Raw genomic sequence first — 22,441 nt, 5'->3', positions numbered from 1 at the left:
TTGAACCCGAGTATCAAGACATTTGAACCCGAGTATCAAGACATTTTTGAGAGAGATTGAGTGTGATATGCGAGGAGCCAAGGCGACAAGGTCCTTTGATAACCTTTCTAAAATCCAGAGGGAGGCCCTCAACAACTTAAAAAAGAACGACCAAATAGTCATCCGCCAAGCGGATAAGGGTGGTTCAGTCGTGGTGCAAGACTGGACCGCCTACAATACTGAGGTCATGTCTCAATTATCGGATCTTGATACATACACCAAAGTGGGGACGAATCCTATGTATGATGTAAAGAAACTGGTTGACAGTAGACTCAATTGTGCTGTCAATAATAGATGGATTGATGAAAAATGTAAATACCTCACGGTGGATGCCCCCGTTTGTTCGATATTGTACATGCTCCTGAAGGTGCACAAATCCATGAGTGCACCTCCGGGGCGTCCTATAATATCGGCCATTGGCTCGGTTCTGCGACCTCTGGCAGTCTTTGTAGACACCTTTTTACAGCCCTGTGTGAAGAAAATGGAGAGCAACATACAGGATACACCTGACTTTCTCCAAAAGATTAGGTCATTAGGCCCCATACCAGAGGAGGCATTGCTGGTATCACGGGATGTATCCTCATTATACACCGTGATACCGCACGAAGGAGGCTTGGTATCTATGAGAAAAGCGTTGGGCGAAGACCCCCATGGCCGCCCCCCGATAGAATTTCTTCTGGAACTCGCCACGTTGGTTCTGACCAAGAACCACTTTAGCTATGGCGGTGGTTATTACATCCAGAACCGGGGTACAGCCATGGGGTCCAATCTGGCGCCGGCTTACGCCAACCTGTACATGCACTTCTATGAGCATGAATTTATTTTATCCAGATATCGCACCCACATAACAAGCTATATGAGATACATCAATTATGTTTTTATTGTGTGGGTGGGTACTCTGGTGGAGCTCAACGAGATGATCCAGTATCTCAATCTACTGGACTCTCCAATCAGATTCACCTCGCATGTCGACAGTAAGGAACTGAACTTTCTCGATGTTACGGTCTACAAGCAGACAAGTGGTCTGGGTTATAAACTATACCGGAAGGTGCTTTTGTTCGCCACCAGCCATCATGCAGAAAAATTGAAGGAGGGGCTACCAATCTCGCAGTACCTACGGGTACTCCATAATAACTCAGACCCGGCAACAGCCGAGAGACAGATAGCTGAGATGACCAGCAGGTTTCTTGTTCGTGGTTACAAAGGAGAGGTTGTGGATCGTTGCCTGGAAAAAGCAAGAGCAAGATTCAAAGACAAAACCAAAAAAGCTCCTTTTGACAAAACAAGGATGATATATTCAACCACCTATAATACGGCCTCCCACAAATTACAAAAATCGATCCAAAAATCATGGCCCATCATTACGAGAGATCCAGCGTTGGACTCAATAGGCAAGATACCGCCCATGATCTCGTATAAGAGAGGCCCGAACCTCAAGCAGATGCTGATGATGCCCACAATGATGCCAACTTGTGAGAACAGAAATTGGATACAGACAGGTAGAAAAGGCTGTTTTCGATGTGCAGACTGCACGACATGCAGATCAATGCTGGTGGGTTCGACGTTTGCACATCCGCATACCAACCAGAAAATTACAATACAGCACAGAGTGTCTTGCCAATCTACCTACATTATCTGCTTCCTGCTATGCCCTTGTGGATTCTATTATGTCAGCCTTACAACTAGAACTTTTCGAGAAAGAATGGCTAACATAGACACTCGATAAGAGAGGCGTTCGAGAAAAAAGGCCCAGATAAGCCAGTGGCGCGCCATTTCTTCCTAAAGGGACACTCGATTGCAAGTCTTAAGAGTATGATCATCGATCATATACCCGCTCCAGTGCGCGGGGGTGATCGTGAGAAACTCTTGAAACAAAGAGAATTGAAATGGATACAGCAACTGGACACTTGTTCACCAAGGGGGCTCAATGAGCATATACCCTATAGTGTATTCTTGTGATATTGGACTACACCTTCTCAATAGGACATTACACATACTTGTGGACACTGTCTATAATGGATTAAACACGTTTTATAGTGGTCCCATCATTGCAATATTGCATTCGTCTGTTTTTGGTAGATACAGTGGTGCAGGGAGGGTTAATAATTTTTTCCCCTCTGGAATATAAATACGATCTATGGGTAAATATACCCATGGGTTGACTCTTTGTTAATTGTTTGTTTGTATAATGTATGTTTTTTATTGAACAAGTCTAACACATATGTAAAGCTGCGCCCATGGTGAATCAAATACCCGCCACTTTTATAACTATTGAGCTCAATGGCTGATAAGCGCATGAATTGACCAGCGTAGCGCTCTCCTCTTCCTGATTACACTCCGTTGCTAGGCAATGAAACGCAAGCCTAGCGCTGTGCTTTCTAGATGGCCGGATGCGCAGCATGCGCATCACATCCGGTTGTCTGGCGATGCTGAATGGGGGGGCAGTGCTTGGACGTGCACCTTGCCCGATTATGGGTGAAGTAAGTAGATGAATTTATTTGGCTATGCTATTAGAATCATGTTAACAGCCTCGGGCGGAAACAACATGGCAGTGCGTTCCACGGAGTTGGAACGCACGCCGATGCTGTATACTTGGTGTCATCGGGGGTTTACTGTTGAATATACAGTATGGAATGATAATTGGTATACTTTATGCCTTTCGAAATACACACATACAGGAAAGTCTGGAAGACGTTTGTAGTCGGCCTATCATTACATTTAAGCATATTGCTAATACATTGATTATATTGGTATTGGGAAGGTACTTCCTGTATGGGTGGGTATAAAAGTTCACCGTGGGACCAGTGTTAATTAGGTCTCTGTTGGAGTAAGATCTCTTGCTGCTGTACTATCTGTCTTGAAGAAGGTCTGAAATGCGGACCGAAACGTTGACAACTATTTAAGGTTCAATATTTTAATGGATTGAATAAATTGAAGTTTTATCTGCGAATTGGTGAGTGCCCTCCTTCCAAAATTATATATATATATATATATATATATATATATATATATATATATATATATATATATATATATATATATATCTAGAATCAGAATAAGAACAGGCGCTCCATAGTGCAGGTAAAAGGTGTATTTTATTGGAGACAGAGTAACATGTATAGGGATAGGGTCACGTACCGGGACAGGCGGTATAGGGTACCGCAGACACAAACAGCATACATAAGGTGCCCAGCACCGTTAAATCCCTGGCGCAGCTTCCACCACGGACTTCACAGATCTTACTGACATCGCTAGGCCACGCCCCAACGCGTTTCGTCATCGACTTCGTCAGACCTATTATTCTGATTCTAGATCTATTTACCTGTATTGGACACAGGAGAACAGAGCTGCCGGATTAAGGATCTGAGTGCATAAAGAGGCACAGGAGCTGGACTCTTTTTCAGAGACTCTGGGAATACTTAATCCCTAAATATTACTATTTTCACTTATTGCGCACTGTATGTATTCAATATATATATATATATATATATATATATATATATATATATATATATATATATATATATATATATATATATTATATGAAACACAGTGTGTTCCACTCGGAGCAAATAAAACAACTTCAGTCGGATGGCTTCAAAGCATAGCAATGTTTCATTCACAGTTAAATTTCGTCAGGATATAACAATACAACAATACAAAATCTCACCTTATATCCCCACCCGGTGTCACAGTCAGCCTGTTCCCCACGGTGTCCATCCATGCTGGGCAGCATCCCGGTGACGTCACTCTGTCAAAGCCCAATGGTCCCTGGGGGCACATCAGTGACGCTACCACGCCGGGATCCACAGACAGTGTATTGTCGCCATGGAGATTCGGCGTCTGTGTAAAGTTTAAAAGCAAATACAAAGGACATATTCAAAAATACATTTTAACACCTGAATACACATAGATCTATATTGTTACATATATCAATACTGTGATTTATCTAATGTTAATGATTATATCTTAGAATATATGTGTAACAAGAATAATGCTCAAAAAGTCACATCAGGTATAAAACCCAACAATCAGCCCTCTTCCATAGTAATCAATAAGGGGTCTATCCTTAGGTAATTAACGGTTCAGGAGACATGACAAAGGCATCATGTCATTGAGACCTCGTGGGGTAATGGTGTCTAGTTTATTGATCCAGAATGCTTCCCTGCCTAACAGGATAGCATTCCTATCACCCCCTCTCTTTAGTGGGGGGACATGATCTATCATGTGGTATTGAAGATTGGTGAGGTTATGGCCAGCTTGCAAGAAGTGTCTCGCTACTGTTTGGTCACTGCTTCTAGTGCTGATGGCAGATTTGATCGAGGAGCGATGAGCTCCCATTCGCTCCTTAAATTTACGGCTAGTTTTGCCGACATATGAGAGACCACACGGGCAACCAATAAGGTACACCACGTGTGTGCTCTCACATGTTAGATGGTGTCTAATAAAAAATATAGTTACTAAATGAGGATGAAAAAAGATGTCACCTGTCACAATAATTTGGGTACTTGTGTAGTTTCACGGCGCCGCCGCGCGCACAGTCTGTCTCAGAAACTTGGCAGCTTGCCAGATGCTCTGTTTAACTGTGCGCATGCTGCTCTAGCTGTTCTCAGCGTAGCGCGTGGCTGCTTTCCATATGTAAGCTACGTTATCAGTGTAGCGCCGGGCAGCAGCAGCGCATGCTGCCCAGCGCTGACAAGTCACTGTGGTACTTGTAGTTCCACAGTGAAATAGGCAGTCCTGTGCACTGCAGACAACGGGGGCATGTAAAGTGGACACCCTGGCACACCGCTAATGTGCCAGGGCTTCCAAACTAGACACCCCGGCACACCGCTATCAAAGGGGGTGTCCGATATGTAGACGCTACAATTTAGACGCTTTAGCGTCTGAATCCAGACTCCCTGCAAGCCGCTAAGAAGGGGGAGTCTGGATTTAGACGCTTTAGCATCTGAATCCAGACTCCCTGCAAGCCGCTAAGAAGGGGGGCATCTAAATTTAGACGCTAAAGCGTCTGAATTTAGTAGGGTGTAGGGGTACATAGGGGTGCACTGTGCAAAACACTGTTAAACCTGTTCACAATGACACTAGTCGATGTAACAGCTGTCGACCTCGTTAATTCCACTATCCACGCCAACCGAGGGGAGACGGTACGCGTCCTACGACCTTTTCATACCCCCACTATCCACGTCGGCGTGGAGTTGATATTATAAAGTGTAGCGAGCGCAGAGAGCCACCGGGCCCGAAGCGTGGCACGCGCAGTGAGCCCCGCGAGGGGACGCGCATAACTTCACAGGTATACGCGTGCGCTCGCCACGCTTCGGGCTTGGTGGCTCGCTGCGCTCGCCACACTTTATAAAATCAACTCCACGCCGACGTGGATAGTGGGGGTATGAAAAGGTCTTAGGACGTGTACCACCGCCCCTCGTGGGCTCGCTGCGCTTGCCACGCTTCAGGTTGGCGTGGATAGTGGAATTAACAAGGTCGACAGCTGTTACGTCGACTAGCGTCATTATGAACAGGTTTAAGAGTGTTTTGCACAGTGCACCCCTGTGTACCCCTACACCCTACTAAATTCAGACGCTTTAGCGTCTAAATTTAGATGCCCCCCTTCTTAGCGGCTTGCAGGGAGTCTGGATTCAGACGCTAAAGCATCTAAATTGTAGCGTCTACATATCGGACACCCCCTTTGATAGCGGTGTGCCGGGGTGTCGCAGGGAGTCTGGATTTAGACGGATTTAGACGCTACGCTGATAACGTAGCGCTGCGCTGAGAACAGCTAGAGCGGCACGCGCACACGGTACGCTGATAGCGTAGCGCTGAGAACAGCTAGAGCGGCACGCGCACAGAGTCTGGCAAGCTGCCAAGTTTCATACAGACTGTGCGTGCGGTGGCGCCGTGAAACTACACAAGTACCGAAATTTGCATGTAGTGCAAGGGCACTTTAAAGCAGCCAGGTTTCTTGTTGCGGCATTCTTTACCTAAATTCGTGATGTCTGATTTTACCAGCATACTACAAAGATTTTTAGAGTTTGAGTAGCATGGCATCAACCTGCTATTACCCAGACCCAATGTTTCATCTGATTGTACAATGTTCCAGTGTTTTCTGGATACCCCACTAATTCCTCCAGAGGAGGTACAGTATAATACTGCATCACCCACGGTATTACATCACTAGTTGTGATTTTAGATTTAGGCTCCAAGAGTTGGAATCTATCAAGCGGGAGTACCCGATGTTTAGTGGCAATGAGATGGTCATATTCATAGCCTCTTGATACAAATCTCTGTATCAACTCATCAATTTGTTTAGCTGCAACATGAACATTACTGTTGATGCAGTGTATCCTCAACATCTGGGAGTATGGTAAACCTTGTTTTAATCTGGTTAGATGACAACTGCATTGATGCAAAAACATATTGCGGTCAGTCTCCTATACATGTACCGATGTTATAATATTGGATTGCTCAATGGAAATGGCCACGTCCAAAAAATAGATACAAGACTGACTCATTTTGTAAGTAAATTTGACGGGGCTCTCAGATGCATTATTGAACTCAATCAGTGCTGTAAGGTCCTCGGTAGCTCCCCTCCACAAAAAGAGGAGATCATCTATATAACGTGTAAAGAATATTATTCTAGAGGAGATGTTGCTATCAGAAAAAAAAAAAAGAAATCATCCTCTATGTCGAACATATAGATGTTTGCATATGTGGGTGCCACCGAGGACCCCATTGCACACCCCTTGGTTTGTAAGTAATGTGCCCCATCAAATAAAAATAAATTCTTGGTTAAGATGATTTCAAGCAGTGTAATCCAAAATTCGACCAATGCAGGATTCAAATCAGACACACATGGAATTAAGTCCTAAATATATTGAATGTATTAAATATAGGAGATTTTTTGGAAATATAAGTTACAGAACTGCTATCCCGGCATACTATTACATTCTAATATAGATTTATAGCCATTTAATTTTGATCAATTTATGGGGGTTATTCTGGTTGATTCGCAAGGCTGCGAATTCGCAGCCTTGCGAGTCCACCAAACCCCGCCCAGCGAACGACCGCCCCCCCCTCCCCCGCCGCCCCCTCAAAGTGCGGCTTCGCCCGAACAGCTGCGAACGGATGTTTTGCATAAACATCCATTCGCATGGCTCGGGTAACTGCCACATCTTTCGATGGTCACCGACCATGGAATGATGTTTAGCGTGCACACATAAAAAAGTGACTTTTCAGTTACTTACATTTGCGTGCACGCTGGCGTGGATATGGGCGGGCAGCTGACATCCGGTGATGTCAGCTACCCGCCCCCCACACCCGCGTCACTGCCTCATTACCATGAGAACGCCCAGCGTTCTCATGGGAACGCCCATGGAATGCTGGACGTTCCCATATGGTAATGGGGCAGCCCGGGGCCCCTGCCCATCTCAGCCCCCCCATGCCGCCATGGGTGCGTGCACCCGGCGAACCGAAAATGCACGCAGTACCGATGAGATCTGAATGAGGCCCTATATTTCTAATAACATAAGACCAATATAAATACAGCTTTCTATAAGTTATATTTCTGTTATTTTCATGTGATTTGCCCAACAGACAGATACACAATAAACAAATATCAGATGAGGCCACAAGGTCACGCTGAAACCTGATTATACCTGCACAATGTACAGTACACAGCCTACACCTGGGACTCGGATACTGGACAGATTTGCATGGGATGCTCATATTCCCCTGGATCTTTTGCATCAGTGTAATCATTCTGCCAAAGACGTCTCATAAATAATCATTGCTAAAGAGGAGTCAAAGATCATAAACTGATAGATAGTCTATCTTACTACATTAATTATTGTGATAATAACTGGCATTTATGAAATGTATTATTATCATTAATAACAATATGTTATATAGCGCAGACGTAGAGTAAGGAGGGCCATGCTTGCACTCTATAGGGAAATAGGAATGTAATGTGTGGGTTTGGGACGTCAGCTCCTGCTTTTATCAGGCTAATTTCATCGCAGCCGCCAATTAAGTCTCTGGCTACTCCTACAGTAGCTTGCACTGAGTTTCTGGCTACTCCTAGCTTGCACAGAGTCTCTGACTACTCCTAGCTTGCACAGAGTCTCTGACTACTCCTAGCTTGCACTGAGTCTCTGACTACTCCTAGCTTGCACTGAGTCTCTGGCTACTCCTAGCTTGCACTGAGTCTCTGGCTACTCCTAGATAGGTTACTCCTAGCTTGCACAGAGTCTCTGACTACTTCTAGCTTGCACAGAGTCTCTGACTACTCCTAGCTTGCACTGAGTCTCTGGCTACTCCTAGCTTGCACTGAGTCTCTGGCTACTCCTAGATAGGTTACTCCTAGCTTGCACTGATTCTCTGGCTACTACTAGCTTGCACTGAGTCTCTGGCTACTCCTAGCTTGCACTGAGTCTCTGGCTACTCCTAGCTTGCACTGTGTCTCTGGCTACTCCTAGCTTGCACAGAGTCTCTGGCTACTCCTATCTTGCACTGAGTCTCTGGCTACTCCTAGCTTGCACTGAGCCTCTGGCTACTCCTAGCTTGCACTGAGTCTCTGGCTACTCCTAGCTTGCACTGAGCCCCTGGCTACTCCTAGCTTGCACTTAGTCTCTGGCTACTCCTAGCTTGCACTGAGTCTCTGGCTACTCCTAGCTTGCACTGAGTATCTGGCTACTCCTAGCTTGCACTAAGCCTCTGGCTACGCCTAGCTTGCACTGAGTCTCTGTATACTGCTAGCTTGCACTGAGCCTCAGGATACTTCTAGCTTGCACTGAGCCTCTGGCTACTCCTAGCTTGCACTGAGTGGTGACCATTGGAAAAAGAATTAGATGGTGAGCATCTTACAAATGGGTTTTGACATACAAATGGAGCCGCATTTATCTATCTGGCCAGCTCGCCGAGGGATATGTTTTGGCTTGCTGTTCACCAAGATAGGGATGCGTCTCATTCATCTCATTCTCACCGGTGAGTGGTGTGCCAAGACAGGTGCAGGCCACATAGATAAGCACAGCTCCATCTGTATTTGCTTGGCTTGGAATTCTTCATTTGCATCTGTTTGTACAGCGAGAACATTTATTTGCAAGGAGGAATTTTGCTATAACAGGGTGGCATCTCCCTGTTTACTAGCAGCTGGTAATTCACACAGCAGAGATCAGGTCTGAATCGGGCCCTTAGGAATAGAATGAACGGGGGAAAACAAAAGAACAGTTCAAGGATGACACCTAGACAGTGGCCTTGTGGGATAAAGTTGATTATCGAGTTCTCTACTATGATAGAGATATTAGGTTGGTATCTACTACTGGTTTGGTGTAAATGTAATTAATTATGTTTTGAAAATATGAAGTTTGATGTAATAAGATGACATCCAATATGAAATGCCAGAAAGGCATCAGTGTCATGGACCAAAGTAGATGGTGAGAAGTCTGTGGAGGATACGTAGATCTGCGTATCATCTGCATACAGATATGACTTCATTCTAAAACAGATGACTCATTTGCCAAGAGATGTGGCATAGATTTTATAAAGCAGAGTATTTAAGACTATGTCCTGTGGTACTCCACCTGATAGAGATAGTGAGAGAAGGTGGCATCAGAGAAGTGAACATTAAAAAAAGTATTTAGACAGGTAAAATAAGAAATCAAGAAATCAATCTAGAAGAATAAGAAATGTGTATTGGCCTTCAGACTTTGTGGTCAGAGCTGTCTCTGTGGAGTGTTGGGAACAACCAATAAGTTATCCAAATTAAGAAACTGTGTGAGGAGCGTCTAGGCAAGTCTCTTAAGAGATTGGAGGGGCAAGGGAGCTAAAAGATGGAATTTAATTTAAGAGAATGTGTGAGGTGGGTGTAGGCAAGTCGCTGAAGACGCGTGAAATGTAATTTGGCATGAGCACAGTAGACAGAGCTTTACTGATTTGTGAGTGTATAAGATCAAGAGGAGAGGTAGTAGTGTAGGAGGATGAGAAAAGTGTGGATACTGTACTTAATATGTGGGATGAAATGAAGAGGGTTTAAGTAGGGAATTGAGCAGGACACTGGCTGAGGACGAGCATACCATTTTATCTTATCAATATTGCCCTTAAAGTAGGAAGCAATGACTTGTGCACTGATACTGGCTGGTTGATGGGTGAGGGAGAGTTAATAAGTCATTTAAATGTATTAAAAACTATTGTGGTTAGTGACTTGAGCATAGATGAGTGTTTTGAAAAATATTTGTTTAGCAGTGTCTTCTACGTGAGGAAGTAATAGAGGGGTCGGTACAAAGTGTAATGTGTCTGCAGGTTTGAAGAGGATTGGAGAAATTCAGTGACTTTGAGTTTGAAGCAATGGAGGAGAGCATGCAGGTGATAAGGTTGTGATTGGAGAGAGGGAAAGGAGTGCTAGTGAGTTCAGAGACTGAGCATAATCTGTGGCACAAGATCAAGGCCATTTGATGAGTAGAGGAGTCCATCCATTAGGAGAGGCTGAGACAAGAGGCTAGAGAGAGTAGTTTATGGCATGAACAGATTGTGGACTGTCAATACGAATATTGACTGCACTGCTGGAGAGGGGGACATGGCACTGGGACAGAAAGCCTTGGGTTGCCAGACAGGGAACCATGCACCAGGGGCAGGAAGCCTTGTGCTGCTGGTAAGAGAGGGACCCGGCACCGGGGAGAGTAAGTGTTGCATGCATCGGGGAGAGGAAGCATTGCTGGTGCAGTAGAAGGAAGCATTGCTGTTGCAGTAGAAGGGGGAGCCGGAGCCATGAAGAAAGATCTCCACCATTGCAGGAGGTACACAGTGACAGTGACATATTCACAACCCTTTCAAACCCATTCTCTTACCCCACCCCCTCATTCTACTCCCCTCATCCTCTACTCCCCCTCTCTTCCTTTACTCCCCTCTCCTCCTTTAACCCCCTCTCGTCCTCTGCCTCCCCTTTCACCCTTTACCCCCTCCTCTCATACTTTACCACCCCTCCCCTTTTTTGCCCCCTCCTCCTCCAGCCCCTCTACTCACATCAGTTGCACCCTCTCATCCTCTGCCCACCCTCTTGTCCTCTACTTCCCCTTTATTTACCCCCCTTTCATTATCTTCCGCCCCACCTTGTCCTCTACCCCCTCTCATCCTCTAACACCCTCCTCCAATGTCCCCTCCTAAATTGATCCCTTTTCTCTTATTCCTCTCGCTCTCTCTTCTCCCCCCTAAGGGGCATTGCAGTGACAATGTAGGTGGGGGTGCCTTTCAAGATTTTGCTATTAGCCCACAAAGTACTAGTTAAGCCCTTGATGAAACCTATATGGATTCCTATATAGATACTTGGATACCAATGCAGATATCAGATATCAATCCCAGTCCTAATATTAACAATCGCTTACTACAATACCCAGCAATCCCCAACAACTTCTACAATCACAATTGAGTCAGCAAACAGAGATCTCAAGGGAGTTATAAAAATAATGTCACAAAAGCGGAGAAAGAGAGAGAATATAGACAAGAATAGCCCGTTCCATTGTACTGATACTGATACAATACCATTGCAATTCGGGTATTTAATACTTGCATGTCCCTTGCGTGTCCCAGTCACCAGTCATCATAATAGCCCAGTGCTGTTCTCTCTCCCCATGGCCACACACATAGCGTCTCCTTGCTACATGCCTCTCCAATCACTTCTGGTCCTTTACATATACTGTACAGTTTAAGGGACTGGCAACATAGCATTTCCATGTCAGAAGGTCTGCTGATGTATAATAAAGCTAAACTTATCCTCAAATTGTAACAAGGATCCATACGTGGGACCTGATCGCAGAACACATTATGAATTTGTTCTCAAAATGGACACAACCATGCTGCACTGCAGGTGGGGCAGATGTAACCTATGCAGCGGAAGTTAGATTTTGGGGAGTTATTTAGTTTCTGTGAAGGGTAAATACAGGCTGATTTATTCTTACACTACAACTTACATTTCGGTTTGAACACACCCCACCCAAACGAAACTCTCTCTGCACCTGTTACTGTACATCTGCCCCCCTGCAGCACACTTGGTTTTGCCCATTTAAAGAACAAATTTGCCCTACACTCAGGTGTGAATTAGGCCCATGAATGTTGGAATGTGAGGTGTGCTATCATTTGAATATGGCCTTTGTACAAGGTGACAATACCCTCAGCAGCAGGGCCGGTGCCACCACTAGGCAGCTCTAGGCATTTGCCTAGGGCGCCGGCACCTGGAGGGCGGCAGTTCGCCCCTCACCCCCAGCGAACTGTATAAAAAAAATTGCTGCCCCGGTGTCCATGCAGTGCTGGGGCGGTCAGGGGTGTCCGTGCGGCAGTGGTACCTGCGGTGCCGTCATGTGTATAAAGCTGGCTGCGGCCGGCGGGGTCCCTGTAGTAAATAGCAAATAGCTAGCGCTATGCGCGCGGCGGCACGGGAAGCGCTAGTTATTTGCTATTCACTACAGGGACCCCGCCGGCCGCAGCCAGCTTTATACACATGACGGCGCCGCAGGTACCCCTACGGCACGGACACCCCTGACCGCCCCAGCACTGCAGGGACGCCGGGGCAGCAATTTTTTTATACATGTACCACTCCCTCCCCCCGGCACCGGGGCGTCCCCACCCCGACTCGCCTGGGGCGCTCCAGTGCCTTGCACCGGCCCTGCTCAGCAGGGTTAATATTCGTTGGGTACCAGCATGTGTGTAGTGAGAACTATTGTGTATATGAATATAATGATTTATGGAATGTGCTGGGTAAATGTAATATTATATGGGGATAGTAAAAGTTGGGATAATGTAATGTGGGGACTATTGTGTATGGTATTAATTTATGTTACGGGGTCATAACACCAGGGAGCCTTCACATCGAAACCTGGAAGTATATTGTTATAGCATAGTGAGGCCATATATGCCTCCCAGATTTAAATGTAAACAATAAAAACAATGGTAAATACTATTCACACTTTAGTAGGTGATGAAAAAGTGCGTAAAATTACATTTTCTTCAATTGAGTTTGAATATGATATCGCCCAGATGGTGGCCTTGATTTGTGGCTGACATTAGTAGTCGATCCCTGGATTTTGCAGGCCTCTACACATCCAATGAGGACTGACGTCTACAGACATCACCAAGAATCAAACGTGAACTTAACTTTGCTATACCTAAGAAATGACAATGCCGTATTCACCAACCAACTGAAAAGTAACCGTATTCCATGCACTTCTAGATTATCTACTAAGATTCGGAATTACACTTAACATGCCTTTTTTGTTATCCTTTAAAATATAGGTTTGTTTTATTTCTTGAATCACCCTGTATTTAGAGAATGTTAAATTGAAACTTTTGTGGAGGTTTATGTTAAATGAATAAATGCGTGTTCCATGGGAAATACTGTACATTTTATGTGGGGAGCTCATTTTACTTGTGGACTAGTGGTTTAATGTTAGAATAGATGGGAATTCCATAGAAGATGGGATGTTGTCCATAGCAACCAACCACATTCTATCAATTATCACCTAGAACAGTGGTTCTCAACTCGGTCCTCAAGGACCCCCAACAGTGCGCATTTTCTAGCTCACCTCGCAGGTACACAGGTGCACTCATCATTCACTGACGCATTTTAAAAGATCACAGGTGGAGCTAATTATTTTACCTGTGATTCTGTGAGGAGACCTGGAAAACATGCACTGTTGGGGGTCCTTGAGGACCAAGTTGAGAAACACTGCCATTGAAGATGCTAAATATTAATATAATCAATTTGGCTGCTTTGGGCCACATCCCATCTTCAAAAGAACTCTCATCATAGTAAATTTACCCCAAGGTACCCACCTGCCACTCCAATGACACAAGCAAAAGGCCGACCTGGACCTGTGGGGCCACTGAATCCAGTAGGCTGGAAGAAGCCTAACCTGTGTATTGGTTGGGAGAACAGCTCATGCTCTCAAGGCATACAATTACTGCTATCCTGTCCCACAAAAAGCCAACACCAAACAGAAAAAGGGCGGGAAAATTAGCCACTGAAGATTTGCTGTAGGATGGCCGCTGCACTGCACCTCACAAGATGGCCACCAAAAACCCCTCCCCTCCCCTGATCTGCTTCAAAAACCTCCCACCAACAGACCACATAATTTCACTCTTGCCTAACTCCAGAATAGTCCTTCTCAGACTCAAGGTTTATACTTTTATATAAATATGGAAATCGTTCCTACTCAATTGTTATTTAAAGACCAATGTAGGGATTATGTTGGGACGATTGCGAGAAAATAATGCTATGCAAGTAGTAGATGTATAAATGTTCTGTTAGATTGAGGGCTGATTAGGTTAAAGTTAATAATACTTATTTGAAACATGCATTCAAACTATAATACAGATTCCATATACACGGCTATTGCTATGATACATAAGACTGTCGCTATATTGAGTTTGTCTGCAAATATTTACAAGGCACCTATGTGTAGTCCGCTGCTTTGCAAGTTTTATTGAACTAAGCTTTACATGTCATTTATATTGTCTTTCAAAATGTAAATGAGTATGTGCTGTGTAACCAGCCGTGTGCTCATTGCTGTGCACGACAATAATGTGAGATTAAGCCAAGAACATTCTGTTATAGATACTGAATATAGCAGAAACATCAATTTATTATTATTATTATTATTATTAATTTATTAACAGTTTCTTATTTAGCGCATACATATTCCGCAGCGCTTTACAGAGAATTGTTAAACACTCACATCAGTCCCTGCCCCAGTGGAGCTTACAATCTATATTCCCATGCTACAATGCTAACCATTACACCATCCGTACTGCCCCGTATATATAACACATGGTGGGGATAGAACCCATGACCTCAGTGCTGTGAGGCAGTAATGCTAACCATTACACCGTCCGTACTGCCCCGTATATATAACACATGGTGGGGATAGAACCCATGACCTCAGTGCTGTGAGCAGGGGCGTAACTATAGCACCGCAGCCCCCGCGACCGCGGGGGGGCGCTATGCATGTGCGGGCGCCGGGGGCTGCAGTGCCATAATTATGTGCAAGGGAGCAGGGGGGCATTGAGGCGGCTGTGGGGACGGACGCTGCGGGGGACGGAAGCTGCGGCAATTACTTACAGCTGAGCCGGGCAGGGGGAGCCGGGAGCTGTTAGTACTGAAGAAAAAAAAGCCCATACAATGAATGGGCAGCCTGTGATTGGCTGCTGAGCGCTCTCTCAGCCAATTGCTGACTGGCTGAGAGAGCGCTCAGCCAATCACAGGCTGCCGATTCATTGTATGAGCTTTTTTTTTTCTTCCGTACTGACAGCTCCCGGCTCAGCTGTAAGTAATTGCCGCCTCTGTGTCCCCCGCAGCATCCGTCCCCCCAGCCGCCTCGCAGCATCCCCCCAACCTGCATTGACGGCTACCTGGGGGAGCGGCAGGCGGCGCAGATGGAGACCGGGGGCACGGCGGGAGAATATAAAGAAATCTTATTCAAAAGACCGGGCGGCCGCTGATTGGCTGAGCCAATCAGCGGCCGCCCGGACTTTTGAATAGGATTTCTTCCTATTCTCCCGCCGCGCCCCCGGTCTCCATCTGCGCCGCCTGCGGTACTCGCCTGCCGCTCAGCCAGGTACCCACAGATACAGTTATATATCGGATCTGACTGCGGGGGTTGGTGCGGCGGGCGGCGGGGCGGGTGAGTGGCTGGGCGCCCTCCCTTTAATGGCGGGGGGGCGCCCAAAATGTAGTTACGCCACTGCACCACCCTACCCTTCAGCTTAACTCTAATTATACATCCCCTCCCTTGTAGCCTAACCTTATTTATAAACCCCCCTGTAGCTTAACCCTAACTAAACAAAACCCCATAGACTAACCTTATCTATACACCCCCCCCCCCCCACTGCCCAAAAATTCACCTCCCACCTGCAGCCTAACACCACCCATCTCCCTCGCCACAGCCTAAACCTAACATACACCACCCCGGCAGCCTTTAACACTAACCACACCCCACACCCCCCCTGCAGCCTATAACACTAACCATACACACACCCGGCAGCTTATAAGCCTAACCATATACACACCCGGCAGCCTATAACACTAACCATACACACACATATATATATATATATGTATACACACATACACACACACACACAAACAAATGGGGGGGCGCCACAAACTTTTTTGGCAGGGGGGAGCAAAATTTATAGTTACGCCACTGGCTGTGAGGCAGTAATGCTAACCATTACACCATCCGTACTGAACCGTATATATAACACATGGTGGGAATAGAACCCATGACCTCAGCGCTGTGAGGCAGTAATGTAACCATTACACCGTCCGTACTGCCCCGTATATATAACACATGGTGGGGATAGAACCCATGACCTCAGTGCTGTGAGCAGGGGCGTAACTATAGCACCGCAGCCCCCGCGACCGCGGGGGGGCGCTATGCATGTGCGGGCGCCGGGGGCTGCAGTGCCATAATTATGTGCAAGGGAGCAGGGGGGCATTGAGGCGGCTGTGGGGACGGACGCTGCGGGGGACGGAAGCTGCGGCAATTACTTACAGCTGAGCCGGGCAGGGGGAGCCGGGAGCTGTTAGTACTGAAGAAAAAAAAGCCCATACAATGAATGGGCAGCCTGTGATTGGCTGCTGAGCGCTCTCTCAGCCAATTGCTGACTGGCTGAGAGAGCGCTCAGCCAATCACAGGCTGCCGATTCATTGTATGAGCTTTTTTTTTTCTTTCGTACTGACAGCTCCCGGCTCAGCTGTAAGTAATTGCCGCCTCTGTGTCCCCCGCAGCATCCGTCCCCCCAGCCGCCTCGCAGCGTCCCCCCAACCTGCATTGACGGCTACCTGGGGGAGCGGCAGGCGGCGCAGATGGAGACCGGGGGCACGGCGGGAGAATATAAAGAAATCTTATTCAAAAGACCGGGCGGCCGCTGATTGGCTGAGCCAATCAGCGGCCGCCCGGACTTTTGAATAGGATTTCTTCCTATTCTCCCGCCGCGCCCCCGGTCTCCATCTGCGCCGCCTGCGGTACTCGCCTGCCGCTCAGCCAGGTACCCACAGATACAGTTATATATCGGATCTGACTGCGGGGGTTGGTGCGGCGGGCGGCGGGGCGGGTGAGTGGCTGGGCGCCCTCCCTTTAATGGCGGGGGGGCGCCCAAAATGTAGTTACGCCACTGCACCACCCTACCCTTCAGCTTAACTCTAATTATACATCCCCTCCCTTGTAGCCTAACCTTATTTATAAACCCCCCTGTAGCTTAACCCTAACTAAACAAAACCCCATAGACTAACCTTATCTATACACCCCCCCCCCCCCACTGCCCAAAAATTCACCTCCCACCTGCAGCCTAACACCACCCATCTCCCTCGCCACAGCCTAAACCTAACATACACCACCCCGGCAGCCTTTAACACTAACCACACCCCACACCCCCCCTGCAGCCTATAACACTAACCATACACACACCCGGCAGCTTATAAGCCTAACCATATACACACCCGGCAGCCTATAACACTAACCATACACACACATATATATATATATATATGTATACACATTCAACACATCTCAGATGAGAACACCAGCACCAGTCCATTTAAGAGTATCAAAACAGGTTTATTAGTCCTAGCCAGGACATCTCATTGCTCAAATGCAGATGGTATAAACATAACACCCAAACAGGCGAATACTCATCATTTTAAGCAGATTTCATAACGATCCTCCGACGGCCGTTTCGGTGCTCCAAGCACCTTTCTCAAGAAGGGTCATCAACTAAATGGCAACTGAGAGATGCCTTACATAGGGTCCCCCACGCCAACTCACCTGTTGCGCTCGATATTGATTGCAGCAACCGCGCCGTGCACTCAGGACGCCCATCTCCGTTCACTCCTCGCCTGGTGACGTCACCCCGGAAGTAATTTCCGGCAGACGGAACCAAAAACTGCAGAGCTAAACGGAGGGGACAACTGAGTGGTTCCCAAGCGCCGGAAGCTGTCATAGCAACAGCGTTCCCGTTACTATGGTTACCCGTTTGTAAATGCAGTCACAATGCAAATAAGTTGTATCCCACGGTTATGTACACATCATTACAGTGTTAGCAACATCCAATACCGGGTAATACAAACAGGGCAATCGTCTATAGGTCAGCGCAATGTAAACAAAGAAAAAACGTATATGAAAGAGACATAACAGTGTTGCCAAAAAGACGCTAGTGCAGCAACCGCTGCAACTACATGTAATGAGCCAGTGGTGGTGTACTAACAATAAAGGAGCTATAACAACAGACTCCATACTGGAAATATTGCAGTACACCCACCTTAAACCGGATCATTGCATCCATAAGCTATAATAATAATATTGAATAACAAAAAAACAACAAATTGAAAAATTAACAAAAAAACACACAAACATCGATGCAGTGCACAACAACATCACCACACAATAATGCTAAATAAAGGGAACCATAGAGAACTCCTCATTAAGCCCATTGGGCTGCAGTGCATTAAGCTCATAGATCCAGAAATTTTCTTTCCTCAGTAAAACTCTGTGCCTATCCCCACCACGTCTTAGAGGGGGTACATGATCTATAGGCAAAAACACAAAGTCCTTGATGGAATGTCCTGCATGAACAAAATGCCTTGCTACTGGCGGAGTAGTTGGCTCAATTTTACTGTATGCCTTGTTAATGGACGACCGGTGCATCCCGATCCGCTCCTTTAGCATACGAATGGTTTTCCCAATATAAATTCTACTGCAGGGACATTTAATTAAATAAACCACGAATTTCGTTTCACAGTTCATGCGGTGCTTGATAGAGTATTCCTTGCCTGTATTAGGGTGTATGAACTTATCAGTCTGTAGGATGTGTCGACAATTGACACACCCAGAGCATTTGTATGAACCAGGTTGCTTGACCAGCCAATGTGCTGGTTGATTGACTTTAGGGCTTACGTCGGAGAATGTCAACATCTGTTTGAGATTTTGGCTCCGTCTGTAGCAAAAGAGCGGCGGTGTCTGACATGTTGTACCCAGTATGGGGTCAGACCTTAGTATATGCCAGTGCCTCAATATTGACGCTTTGATTGACTTAGACGCCAATGAGTACGTACTGGCGAAGTGCAGTCTCTCACCACCCTCTTCTTTCTGCTTGGGAGTCAACAACTCATCTCTCTTCAATTGCAAGCATCTATTTTTGGCTTCAAGCACCTCCCGTGGGTCATATAACCTGTCAATAAACCCTTGGCACATATCATCAAGAACCTGTTGCAGGTCTTCTGCACATGAAGTAATACGCACTGCGCGTAGAAGCTGCGAATAGGGCAACCCTCTTTTTAGGGGCTGCGGGTGGAAACTAGTCGCCAATAACAAGGTGTTCTTATCCGTTGTTTTCTTATATAGCGAAGTTTTAAATGTCCCAGCAGTTATCTCAATCCGCACATCAAGATACTGTATACTGCTACTGCTGTGATTACAAGTGAACCTGATGTTCCCTGGAATAGAATTCAGGTAAAACACAAATTCCTTGAGCATATCCTCAGTGCCAGTCCAAACAAAAAACAAATCATCTATGTACCGAACATAACAGTTAATAAATTTAGAATACATCAAATTAGATAAAATGTGGAATTTTTCAAACTGATACATAAATAAATTGGCGTACGATGGGGCCATGTTAGACCCCATCGCCGTCACTCGGCGCTGCAAAAAAAAAGAATTATTAAACAAAAAATAATTCTTATTTAACACAAGTTCCATTAACAAAATCAAAAATTCAATAGGTGGACCTTTGTAATGAGGACTGGCACTGAGGATATCTCGCACTGCATCGATGCCCTCCTCGTGACAAATGTTAGTGTATAAACTGGTGACATCAAGGGTCACCAGTATACTGTCCTTGGCTGGCCGGCCAAATGCTTGTAGTTTGTTCAGAAAGTCAGTGGTGTCACGCAGAAAATACGGACTAGCTTGCACCACCGGTTGCAAGAAAAAATCTATAAATTGTGACACCGGCTGACTTAGAGAACCCATAGAAGAGATGATTGGCCTCCCAGGAGGGGAGACCAACGACTTGTGTATTTTAGGGAGACAATACAGGAGTGGAGTGACAGGAAAATCCTGTATCAAGAATTGCATAGTGGCTTCATCCACCCATGTATTGTCATACCCCATTTGTATAATGGAATCAAATTCCCTCTTATATTTTTGCGTGGGATCATATGTCAACCGGAGGTAACATTGCTCATCAGCTAATTGGCCTTCAATTTCAGAGATATAATAATCTCTATCCAGGATCACAATCCCCCCGCCTTTGTCGGCGGGGCGAATTATGATCTCTGGATTGTCACGCAAGGCTTTAACGGCCCTGGTCTCATTTTTAGTGAGATTAGAATGATATCTACACGGTTTTTTCAACATGGGCATAACATCTTGCTTGACCAACCTAATGAATGTTTCTATAGAGGCATTAGGAGAAGGGGGGTCAAACACACTTTTCGGTTTAAAAGGCAAGGCCGGGGCAGACATCAACGACTTAGGTTGACGAAGAAAATAATCTTTTAGACGCAATTGTCTATGGAATCTAAATAGTTCCGTCTCGCAATCAAAAGGTTTTTGTCTATGGGTCTGTACAAAGGAGAGCCCCTTGTTAAGAACCGATATCTCATCGGCAGTGGGGGTATACTTGGACAAATTAAACATTGTTATTTCAGGGGGCCCCTTCGGCCCCTCCCCTTTGTATTTGTTATGTTTGATGCCCCCTCTCCTGCAGCTCCTTTTTGTCCCTTTGGTGCGTTTCTGGTACCGGGCTTCCCGCCTAAAAAAACACCTTTATTAGACTGATCAGAATCAGACTGTGAGGTCTGAGAGTCTAAATCAGTAAAGTGGACTTCACGCCTTCTCCTATTAGATGCAAACTGTTCCCTCCATGGACGTCTAACATTTTGCCCTGTCAGCCAGGGATACACCCTCATCTCTCTATAGTCATCCTTCACCTTTTTGTATTTTGTTTTCTTGAAGGATAATAATTCTGCTTTGAAATTGTTAACAGATTCCTCAAGTTTGGCCAGCCAGTCTACGGACACATCAGCTTTCAAAGTGGCAACACCTTCACCCTCACACAACGATATTTCTCTCTTAACACCCTCAATGTCGGCATTCACCTGCTGGACCACTAGTACAATCAAATCAAAACTGCATTGATTCAAAATTGCACACCAGCTCTTACAAAATTCTTTGTTAGCTCGCCCTAGGGTAGGCTGATTTTTAATTCTGAAGCCTCTTGGTATAAAGCCTTCCCTATGATACTGGGATAGCGTGAGCCCGTGTAATTCCAGTTCTACCAGTCTCTTTCTGAGGCGCAAGAGATCTGCATGAATTTCAACTGGACTATCCACATCAAATGCCAGCTCCCTGGTATCTGAGAACAGAATTTTGTTAACGTCCTTATCCAGGAACCTTTTTGTCCCTGTGAGGTCACCGACATCAAAGTCCATGATGTATGTGGCAGTTGGAAATGAACCACAAATGTAAAGAGATAACGAAAAAATACAAAAATTGCAAAAATTCAACAACATCCGTTTTCTTCCAACGGTATAAATTACTTGTCCCAATTCAGCGGTGCAATCAAGAAAGTTCCAATAGAACAATATTCAGACCACAGATGTGATCGCACAACGCTTATAATGTAAATTGGTTGACTGTGCCCGGTCAGGAATCAATATTCAACACATCTCAGATGAGAACACCAGCACCTGTTTTTTTGTTATTCAATATTATTATTATAGCTTATGGATGCAATGATCCGGTTTAAGGTGGGTGTACTGCAATATTTCCAGTATGGAGTCTGTTGTTATAGCTCCTTTATTGTTAGTACACCACCACTGGCTCATTACATGTAGTTGCAGCGGTTGCTGCACTAGCGTCTTTTTGGCAACACTGTTATGTCTCTTTCATATACGTTTTTTCTTTGTTTACATTGCGCTGACCTATAGACGATTGCCCTGTTTGTATTACCCGGTATTGGATGTTGCTAACACTGTAATGATGTGTACATAACCGTGGGATACAACTTATTTGCATTGTGACTGCATTTACAAACGGGTAACCATAGTAACGGGAACGCTGTTGCTATGACAGCTTCCGGCGCTTGGGAACCACTCAGTTGTCCCCTCCGTTTAGCTCTGCAGTTTTTGGTTCCGTCTGCCGGAAATTACTTCCGGGGTGACGTCACCAGGCGAGGAGTGAACGGAGATGGGCGTCCTGAGTGCACGGCGCGGTTGCTGCAATCAATATCGAGCGCAACAGGTGAGTTGGCGTGGGGGACCCTATGTAAGGCATCTCTCAGTTGCCATTTAGTTGATGACCCTTCTTGAGAAAGGTGCTTGGAGCACCGAAACGGCCGTCGGAGGATCGTTATGAAA

The sequence above is a fragment of the Crinia signifera genome, chromosome 7 (assembly GCF_055691185.1).
Source record: "Crinia signifera chromosome 7, ASM5569118v1, whole genome shotgun sequence".
Lineage (NCBI taxonomy): Eukaryota > Metazoa > Chordata > Amphibia > Anura > Myobatrachidae > Crinia > Crinia signifera.
Note: the sequence above shows the minus strand (reverse complement) of the source record.